The sequence below is a fragment of the Equus caballus genome, chromosome 7 (assembly GCF_041296265.1).
Source record: "Equus caballus isolate H_3958 breed thoroughbred chromosome 7, TB-T2T, whole genome shotgun sequence".
In the NCBI taxonomy this organism is placed as follows: Eukaryota; Metazoa; Chordata; class Mammalia; order Perissodactyla; family Equidae; genus Equus; species Equus caballus.
The window spans coordinates 43,272,195-43,283,044 of record NC_091690.1 but is presented as its reverse complement, the minus strand read 5'-3'; the positions used below and the strand labels follow the sequence as shown (position 1 = coordinate 43,283,044).

Sequence of the window (10,850 nt, the reverse complement as noted above, 5' to 3'; positions counted from 1 at the left end):
GAAAATAGGGACTCCCCACTGGTAAGCAGTTCTGCGACCTCTAGAATTGTTCAGGCATTTTGACCGCTGTTCTAATCCTGGCTCCACATCCTCAGTGGAATGCATCACGTGGGCCAGCGGGCAGACAGGAAGATGACTCCTGCACCCGAGGCCCTCACAGGGCCTGACGGGCCTGGATGGAAGGCATATCTCCTGCCATGGAGCTTTGTAAAAGCACCTCGCCTGAAGACAGCAGCTGGACGCTAGTCAGAGGACCCTTCCCCAGACGCAGACAAGAGTTGGATTTAAATACCTTGTTTACTGACCATAAGGATCTTACCTTCTTAGTAGGAAAGCTCCAAAAGGAAGTTCTCCTACCCAAGGATGAGAGGAACGGGGGTCAAGTACCCACCTCCTTCTGACACACTTCTTTCAGTGATGGCAGTATTGACTAACAACATTAATAATAAAATCGTCAACACATACATAGCAATTAATAAAACATTTCACATTCATTAAACACCCATTACATGCATAGTACTTTCTATAGAATATGAAAAAAAAGAAGCATAACACAGCCAGCCTATGACCTGTGACGTGCCAGAACAGTCCTCAGACAGCGCTCAGCTCGCTTCCGTCTGTTCCCTCACTGACTCATCCTTTAATTGCATCACCCATGAGGCCCCAGCTCTGAGCTGGGCACCTTGGGAAATACTAGGATAAGTCAGATGTAGTTTTTAGCTCTACAGGGAATACGTTCTAGTGGATAAAAATGATTTATGATTCACAAAAAGCCAGAGTGGAAGCCCATGGCGGGGTGACCCCTGACCAGGCCCGGGAGCGTTCAGTAGGAGTTCCACAGGCAGGAAAGGGAAGGATCGCCTTCTAAGTAAACAGAAGAGAATGACACGCTGGGAGGACAGCTGCAGACACACCAACAAATAATTGGCAATTAAAGGGCAGAATGTGATAAACGTCAAATGAGTGTTTCTGAAAGTAGATGCCAGACAAGTTAGAGAAAAACGCCTGTTTGATTTGGGGTGATCAGGAAAGACTATACAGAGAGGTAAGGTTTTTAACAGGATCTTACAAAACGAGTGGGCCTTCCTTGAACAGCTGGAGAAAGGGGAGCTCAGTCCAGATGGAGGACAAGGTCAAGTAGGGCCACATTTCAGGATGCCTGGGACCCGTGGCCACAGCGTTGGGAGTCTGTTCTTGGAAATAGGCAGTCAGGAAGTGTCAGATCTGAGACAGCAGCTTGGGGAAGGAGCGTTTCCCCATTCAGAAGCAGAAGGTCCTTGAGCGGTGGTGTGTAAGGTGGGCACACGCGAGCTCTGAGGGTCTGAGGGCTGGCAGGACAAGCACGGCCTCCGGGCCCAGCTCGGCCCGCACCCAGAGGAAGCGCTCCCTGCCTCTCAGCTGCGCAGAGAGCGAGCCCTGGCACAGTCCTCCAGCGTCTCTTGCACCAGGTGGGGCCGCGGGCTGCTCCTTATTCAGAGAGGCTTTTCTATCAAAAACAAAATGGAAACATCAAAGTCTCCTGAACACAGCTTATCTTGAAAATACAACTTTCCCCTTTCCCTCTGCCGGTGTAAGGGCTCCCTTCTTCCCTTATTGCTCTGGGCACTTTCCGAGTCAGATGTGCCCTTTCTCTTAAAGCCTTCAGAGCCCAGATGACCACCTCTTGTGCTTTGTGCTACTGCAGCCAAGTGCCCAGTGGCCGAGTCTGTGGACTGGCCAGCAGTTACTGGGGGAGACCTGGGAGGAGAAAGCAGTGTTCAAAAATCTGCAGAAGAGAATAAAGCAGGAAACAAAGACCACATATAAACCCACCAGCCACTGCTGACATTTTAGTACATTTCCTCCCGGCGTGTCCTTACAGATTTTACACCATTGACGTCATGTTATATTTACTGTTGCTTTTTCTAAGGCCCCTCCCCATGTCTGCTTGTAACACTATTCTCTTCAGATCTCTTGATCTGACTAACTCCTACTCATTCTTGGTGTCCCAGCTTAGATGGCATTTCTTCCAGAAAGATTTCTCTGACCACTCACTCAATCTCAGGAAATGGCCTCTCTCCTGAGCTACCTCAGTCCTGCACTGCTTCTCCCAGAGTCCTTCTCAACAGCATTACAATTTCCTGGTTATGGGAGAACCACGAAGGCAGCAATGTGTCTGTTTGAAAATTGTATCCTCTATGCCTCGCACAGTTCCTGGTGCATATTAGGTATTCGAAAAATATTTTGTTGGATGGATATCCTTCTTTATAGACATCACATTTAATAGTCAGAATATTTTATTGTAAGGATATACCATAATTATATTGTAATTGTTGAATAATTCTTTTTTTTCCAGATTTACTGAGGTATAATTGACATGTAACATTGTATTTGTTGTAGGTATACAACATAGTGATTTCATATATGTGCATATTGTGAAATGATTGCAACAATAAGTTTAGACAACATCCATCACCTCATATAGTTACAATTTTTTCTTGTGATGATTAACTATTCTTAGTTGTTTGTTTCTTGTCTCTCCCATTAAATTCTAAGTTCCACAAAGTGCAGAAGCCACAAACTTTCTATTCATCAGTGTCTCCCCAATATCTAACACAGTATTTAGAACATAACAGATTTTGATATTCATTGAATAAATGATTTAAAGAATGAATGAACATTTGGGTTACAATTCTAACAAACAACAGTATGATGAACATCCTGTGCATGAATCTCAAACACAAAGGAGAATTACTTAATCAAATTGTTTGAATGTACACAAAGGCTTCTAGTACCTGTACTCAGACCTTTTTAGGTAAAGGTAACACCAGACAGCCTCCCACCAGCAATCGGTGTATGAGAAGGCTACTGGCCCGTCCTCAACTCGCTGAAGCGCATCAAACGCATATCTGTCAAACCTTTGTTAATTTGGTAGGTGAAAATAGTATCTCATTTTTGTCAATTTTCATTTATTTATTTCTAAGCAGAATTAACATTTTTAACATGTTTCTTAGTCATCAGTATTTCAACCTGTTCTTGTAGGATCTTTGTCCATTTTCCTCTTTGGGTCTTTGTATTTTTCTTAGTATTTTTCTTTAGCATTTATCTCATAGCTATGAGCTCTTCAAATAAAATTTATTCTTTGTCTTTGATAGCTGTAACTTTTTCCAGTACATTTGGCTTTTTATTGTAGAACACTTTTGCTGTACGGAATTTGTGTGTGTGTGTGAGGAAGATTGGCCCGCAACTAATGCCTGTTGCCAGTCTTCCTCTTTCTGCTTGAGGAAGATTGTCACTGAGCAAACATCTGTGCCAACCTTCCTCTATTTTATGTGGGATGCCACCACAGCATGGCCTGACGAGCAGTGCTAGGTCTGTGCCCAGGATCTGAACCTGCAAACCCCGGGCCACGGAAGCTGAGTGGGCAAACTTAACCACTGCCCCCAGAATTTTTGATATAATCAAATCCATTGTTATTTATTCCACCACTTTTATGCCTAGATTACCTTTTTTCACTTAGAGGTAAGCACTGACTTAAATTTTCTTCTAATTGCAATATGGTTTGATTTTTTCCCATTAACATATATCCCTTTTGATATATGGTATAAAGTGAGGTTCTAAACTGCTTATCTTTCCTAAAGCACAAGCCATTTTTCCCAACAGTATTTATTCAATGCCCCCCACACTGAGATGCGCCACTGCCTGTGTTGTGGCAGAGGCCTTGCTCTGGGCCACCCTGGGCTGTAAATCTCTCTCCTCTCCCTTAACTACTGTACCGTCTTAGCAACGCTTTATGATATGTTGTAATATATGATAAAACAAGCCCCCTCATTCAACTTCTCTGTCATAACTCTTAGCTATTTTCACCTGAACATTGTTTCAAATGAATTTAAAGATTATTTTGCCAAGTCCTCCTGAAAAACATCAGAGTTTGACTAAGGAGAATCAAGCCTACACGTTGATATAGAAGAACTGACATCTCTGTGACACCTAGCCCTCTCGTAGCTCTTTCTGAGGCCCTTCCTGTGTGTGCCGTGTTTTGCTGAGCAGGGCCTGAGGGCAGGTGGTGGGCGCCCCAGTCTCTAGGAGCACCAGGCCTCCCTGGCAGGGCTCTCTCCCCTGGAGGCAGAGGGTGCAGGGCAGAGCCAGGCCTGTGCTGGCTTTGAGGGCTCGCTGTAGCTGTTGGTATGAGATCCATGCAGCGACTGTTCAGCTAATTTACAGCCCAAAATGAACATTTTGATCTAAAATAATTTGCTAAATTGGGCCAAAATGAAGATGAGAAATAGGATGTTGAAAGTAGCAATATTATGGCATAATTCCAAAAAAAAGCACCCATAAACATGAACCCTAATCTCAGCTCTGCTGCCAGGTGCATAACAGAGACATGGTTTCCCCTCTCTGGGCCTCAGTTTTTGCTCCTGTGAAGTGAATAAGTTGGACTGGATAATGCTGAAATTTCTTTTGTTCTCTGAGTTTCTACTAGCCAATTTGTAAACTATTGTGCCTACATTTGCTGACTTACTAGCAAAATTTGGAAGATCCTATTCACTGGCCCCCTAACTCCAATTCCGCAAAACATGATCTAACTTCGGCATTCCTATCTATGACATTTACTGTCAAACCTAAGACACCTACAGGGCATTGGGTCAGATTCCTAGGGATTCTGCCCGCATGTTGAAGCTGGGTATGGGGACAAGAGTCTGAGGATTCCCCCACTGGCCACTGGTCTGTGGGGTCAGAGCTGGATACAGTGGTCTGGCCAGTGTCCTTTCCTCCATGACCAGTTGAATGGGACCAGAATGGGGGCCACAGTCAAAGCCACAGGGCTCAGGAGGTTCTGAGGGGAGCAGGCAGCGGGGACAGCTTATCACTGAAGGACGGCAGTAGGCTGAGGGTGCTAAGTGCTGTGGACACTGCAGGCAGGCTCTCAGCCTCAGGGGTAAGCCTCCAAACTCCTACAAAGACTGGTGAGATGTGCAGTGACGTCTAGTGACTTCTAGGGGAAGGTCCTGTTCCCCAGTCCTCACTGCTGCAGAGATGACCTCTAACTCTGAGACACCCACCAACCAAAGAGACAAGGCTTTGCAGAGGGGCACCAGGCACGGCTAGGCTGAAATAAACAAGTAAACAAAATAGCTGACTGCCCCACAAGGTTCGACTGTGCAGACCTGAGGTGGCTACACAGTGTTTGAACCCACAGAGGGCCGAGTGATGAGGAACCCAGCCCTGTCTCAGGTCCAGATATAACTGGAGCGCCACAGGAGAAGGAAAGAGGTAGTGAAGTTGATCTGAAGCTACAGCCCAGCTCACACTCACCAGCTGTGCAACACTGGGCACATTGTTTAACTTCTCTGAGCCTCAGTTTCTCCACCTTAAAATGGGTATTATTGGTCAAATGAGTTAGCATAGATAAAGTGCCTCACACATAGGAAGTAATCAATAATGCTATTTTCTTCCTTTCCTTTTCCCCAACTCATAAGCAGAGATAAACTAGAAAGAGATATGGTCAAAAAAACAATTTCAAGTCCCAGCTCCCCACCTATTAACAAAATCAATTTGGCCCTCTCTTGAATGCTCCCTTCCTCACCAGTGAAATGGGAGTGCTAATGTCCGCAGCACGTGAGAGCTCAGCACACAGCCGTGGACGTTCTTTATCCACTGAAAAGTGCATGAAAAGGTAAGCCAAGACTCTAACGCTTAAGAATGCAGGAGGAGAGGACCTCTCTAACAACCGCGTGAGCCCAAGGGCGCTGTGTGGCTGCACATGGGGTCACTTCATCGTTATTAGGACCCAGTGCCCATCATTAGAGCAGACCAGGCAGGAAGCCTGGGTCTCACAGACGAGCCTGCTGCCTGCTGAAGGTAGTGACTCTGCTGCCATGTCACCCTTCCCCGGGGCTGTTCTCCATCACTGGGCAGCCAGAAGACAAGCTACTTTCTGGCTTCGCTTTGCCTCTCACAGCTGGACAGCCGCCTTGAGGCTGGAACCACTGGACTCTCCTACAGTGGTTTTCCTGCACTGCAATGTTATTTTCCAAGAAAATAGGATCAGAGGATTCAGATACACTTGCTGACTCTCTGAGAAGAATTACCTGTGGATGACAAGCCCCTCGGGCCTCTGGGCCTCTGCTGTCCCTGTGCATGGGACGCCTCCTCCCAGGCCCTCCTCCATGGAGCTCTTCTCCTCCTTCAAGACGCACTCCGAAGTGCCCAGAACCCTCTCGCCAGCACTTCCCATGCTTACCATGCTGTACTGTTCCTATGTCTTCTTCCCCACAGGAGGTTGAAGCCTCGAGGCCGACTGCATCTTCCTTGTGTCTGTGACTCAGTGCCAGGCCTTCAGTGAAAACCACATTGAAACAGACCTGAGCTCTGCCGAAGGGCCCTGTGCCGCGACACCCCGGAGGCACCACGAAGGAAAAGGAAATAGAACTGCCAGGAGAGTGAGGGCTTCAGCGGTGAGGCACCCCCCAACCCTGGAATGCCACCCTACGTGGGGACAGAGGCCCTGCTCCTGCCAGAGGACTCCTAAATTTTGAATTCTTCTATCTACAGCAACCATGTTTTCTAGAAATCTAGAAAATGAAGATAAAAATTAAATAGCAAATGGTGGCCCATTGAAGGACTCCCTCTTATTGAAGTAAATACAATCACGAGAAACCAAGTTGCAAGACCCAGCACCTGTAACTACACCAGGACAAGAGTCTCGGGGGAGGGGTCAATCAGTGTCACGCGCTCAGGGGGCCTGAGAAGCAATCCTAAGCAAAGCTGATGAAGCACTTCGCAGGTTAATGTGCTGGCAGCTGGTTCTGGGTCTGGGGCAACCCTGCCTCAGGGGCCATGAAGGGCTGCGGACTCACCTTCCCAAAGCCCCAGGGGCTCTGCAGAGAGAAGAAATCCTCCGATACCATCTCAGTGGGACGCACCGAAGGACAGAGAACTGAGAACCAGGAGACCAGGGTTCTATTCGGAGCTCTCAGACACTGTGCCATCTTGGGCAAACCAGCACGAGGCTCAGGTTCCTGTCTGTAAAATGGGGGCATCGGGCCTCTTGATGGCTTTTCCTCGTGTTCCAAGGAGCGCAGAGCTCCCCCGAAGTACCTGGGAAGCCATGTGGAGGTTCTCCAAGCCTGCCCCAGCCCACCCGGCCTTACTCCCCCGGCCCCGTGGCCTCGCCTCTCCCCACGCAAGAACAGCAACTCTGGGATCTTCTAAACCCAAGAGCTTTGCTTGGAAAAATCAAGTGTGTAAACCGCTGGCCTGGAGGATCTCTAAGAATCTTGCTGGCTCTCATTCCCGCGTCTGGTCTCCTCAGTGGAACTGGAGAGCACAGTGGAGCCTAGCTGAAGTGGGTTTCGGGGCAGCCCCACGAGGAGCCATCCTTGCAGGGGGAGGTGGACTTCCCCTGGTGGAAGGAGAGGGCCAGGATGTGAGAGAACATTTTCCCCACGGAGCCACCTGGCTCCGACCAGAAGGACACAGGACCTGTTGCCCTTCCTCCCACCACAGCAGTGTGCCCTTGAGCAAGTCAGCTACTCTGAGTCTCAGCTTCCTCCTCTGTTGTTGACTAAGAAGCAAACGCCTCCCTGAATTGCCATTGCCCTGCTGACACGTGCAAGAGCCTCTGGGGGAGGGCCCCTCCCTCTTCTACAGGAAAGAGAGGACACTGGCTGGCTGCTTCTAAGAAACAGCACGCCTTAGTTCAGAATTCTGTGTTTGGTTGATGTCTTCATAAAAGCTTAATTGGGAAGAAAATATATATAGCCTTCTTGCATTATTATTAAAAGCATCAGTTAATCTTGCTGTGAAGAGCTGCAATTTATTTGGGAGGGGCTCAGGAACAGCAAATTGGACCTCCAGATCAGAGTCATCATTGGTCCATAAGTCCTCCAGGCTCCTGGCTCCTAGCCAGCATGCCACAGTCCCTGCTGCTATGCTGGGTGCAGGGGAGGGCCAGGAGGAGCATGTCCACTGCCCCCACAAACCCCCACCCAGCGTCCTGGGTACGCACCACCCCTGCCTCACCCAATAGGACTGCAGCCTGACAAGCAGCCAGGAAAGGGAAAGTGAGCTTGGTCTTTCCTTCACTTGGAGTGTGTGAGGTCCCCACAGCTAAGGATGCTTATGTCCCATGAGCAACCCCAGGTAGGCGTGTACTAGTAACCGCAGGCCCTGTACACTGTATACTCAGCAGCAGCTCATGCCTCACCCTCCTGGAGTAGTCCCTGTCTGTTCTCTGCCCAGCGCTTACTTTCCTCTAGGGCTGGGACCCCCGCTGCTTCCACGGACTGGTCCACACAGTAGGTCCCCCTCTACAGCTGCCAGACTTTCTGCATCAGCCACCCACCAGCCTGACCTTCTCCAGGTCTCCTCTGTGCCCAGCTCCCCCACCTGCCAAGCTGCTGTAGTTGCAGCCAAGTACACCTGAGGTCTGAGAGGTCAGTTCCACTTCCCTGTGGATGTTATCAAGCCCATCACCATACCAATTTACCTGAGGATCAAGGTTCTTTATCGCCATGATGCTAAACTGACAATGCTACACTAATTCACTGCAGAATTACTAAGAAGGAACTAAGTTTACTCATAGGCATGCATGCAAATCAAAGACAGAATTAACAAAAATCTTAGACCTGGCTCATTTAGCCCAACCACCCCATTTTAGGGTTAAAAGACTCAAGCTCAGAGAGGGGAAGTGATTGCTAGTGGCCACCCAGCAATCCAATCACATATAAAGGTAACAGTGGACCCAGTGGGGTGATGGAGGTGGTCTAAGTGTGGTCCTGCTTGGAGAGAGGAGCAGGACTAAATGCAGGAGTGGAGGCCACAGCTCAGCAGCAGGAAAATGGAAGGATATTTGCTAATGGTGAGCTTCTCTGGCCCTTCAAGGTCAGTGTTGACAGAACTTGGCTACCAAGAGATAAAAGGAAGGTTCTGAAAACATTCCATCCATGCCACTGCCTCCAGCCATCTCTGTGCTCACAAGCTCTCTTGCAAACTTGTTTCCATTCTCCTCTTCTGCTTCTACTCGACTCAGCTAACGTGGGCCACTGCAACGGGGCCAAGGGACCCAAGGCAAGCCAGAGCTGGGTTCCTGCGTTCCTGAACCCTCACAGAGTGTGGGCATGAGGAGAAGTTTGGGAGGGACAACGCCCTCCTCCCAGCAACCCAGCTTCCGCCCTGGTCCTTGGCCCAGAGCTGAGCTCCCAGGGAGGCAGGATGAGGAGGAGCTTCCAGCTGGGCTGAGGGCACACCATGAGCTTCTGGACTCTTCCTTGTGAGTGCCTCAGGGCCCGAGTGCTGATGGCTGTGCTGGTCTAATCGGGGTGTAGGACAGAAGGAATTTGAAGCCCCACATGACAGAAGGATCTAGCTCACTCTGCAGCTTGCTCTGAAGAGCTAAATGACACGTAATTCAGTTAAAGGAGAAGGAAGCAAACCTCATCACAACAGTTGAAAACACGAAAACAACAAATAAACAGCTGCTTTGAGCTGGCAACAAGGAGGCCAATTTGATCTTTGCAGAAAGAAAAATGCCTTCTTGCGAGTGCATGTGTGTGTGTGCAGAGAGAGGCAGCACTCTTCAAGAAGCTGCAGCTGCGAGCAGTTCAGAGCACAGCATTAACCACGTTCCTGAAACAATCTGCTAGATTAGAGCCACACCATTCACAGCACACACAGTACGGTCCCAAGTTGCAATATGAATAGGCTGCACCCACATACATGCTCCCACCACACACACGCACACGCACACTCCCGCGTCAGAGCTGGGCTCACGCGGAAGTGTTTGGACTCTGAGAGTCAAACATCCTAGGCTTGAAGATGTACCCCGACCCTCCCACCCAGCAGCCCCCAGGGAGCAGAGACACAGAGCATCGCTCTGCCCATTCCCTGGGCTGTAGGCAAACAACCCACCACAGAATCAGGAAGCACCAATTTAAAATGAAGATTCCTGGGGCCCTCTCCTGAGCTGGTAAATCAGAATCTCCCACTGTCCTGTGAAGGTGTCTTCGCAGGAACCTCAGTGATTCTTTTGCACACAAAGTTTGAGGAAGCACTCAGTGACATATTGTCTATAAGAGCATCTGTTAGCTATTGCTATAATAATTCGGCATAATGAAACAAACCCACAAAACCTCAGTGGCTTAAAACCACCTTCTTTGCCCTCACAGATTAGCAGGCCAACAGAGGCAGCTCAAATTCCAGCTGCAGGTCTGCGAGTATGGGGGCTGCTCCACATCCACTTATTCCAGGGTCAAGGCTGAGGGGGCAGCAACGCATCTCCTAGTACAGTAAAGGTAGAAAAAGGCAGAGACCTACAAGGCCTCTTCAGGCTTGGTCTCAGAATGGCTTGCTGTCACTTCCACCCCATCACAATGTCCGAAGTAAATTACATGGATAGGCCCAGAGTCACAGAATAAGGAACTGCACACAGCCTACAATGAAACTGTGACAGGGGCGTGGACTCAGGGAGGGGTGAAGAAGTGAGGCCCACTCGTCCTCATAGTTGCTTATTTTCTTTATCTACAAAACTCTCCTCTCTGTAGAACAGGTGCATAACAATCCCTGCCCCTCCATACCCCATGGAAGTGTGGCAAGGATATGCCCACCGCCGTTGTCATCATCGCAGTAAGGAGACCACGACTTTCACAGTGATTTCTGAGCCGCGTGAGATGATGCGCACATTAGCCACCATGACCATCATTCCTAAACATCAGCTCGGAGAGGTGGAGGACAGGGGCAGACCAGGCACCTCTCCGTCCTGACAGGTCCTCCACATCTGCCTCACGAGGCTGGATTGCATGGCCTGCATGTGCTTATTCACTTCTTCACTCGACCTGCTCCCAGCACAGTAAAGACCACAACAGGAG

General features: G+C 49.0%; 1 long non-coding RNA gene across 1 annotated transcript; it reads right to left on the bottom strand.

The window, feature by feature from the left end:
- Positions 1 to 1,349: 1,349 nt before the first annotated feature.
- On the bottom strand, positions 1,350 to 6,979 carry LOC138925128 (uncharacterized). Its single transcript, XR_011440917.1, has 3 exons — positions 6,843 to 6,979; positions 6,227 to 6,319; positions 1,350 to 1,486 (listed from the first exon to the last, which is right to left on the bottom strand). It is a non-coding gene; the product is annotated as an uncharacterized lncRNA (long non-coding RNA).
- Between the last annotated feature and the right edge of the window lie 3,871 nt (positions 6,980 to 10,850).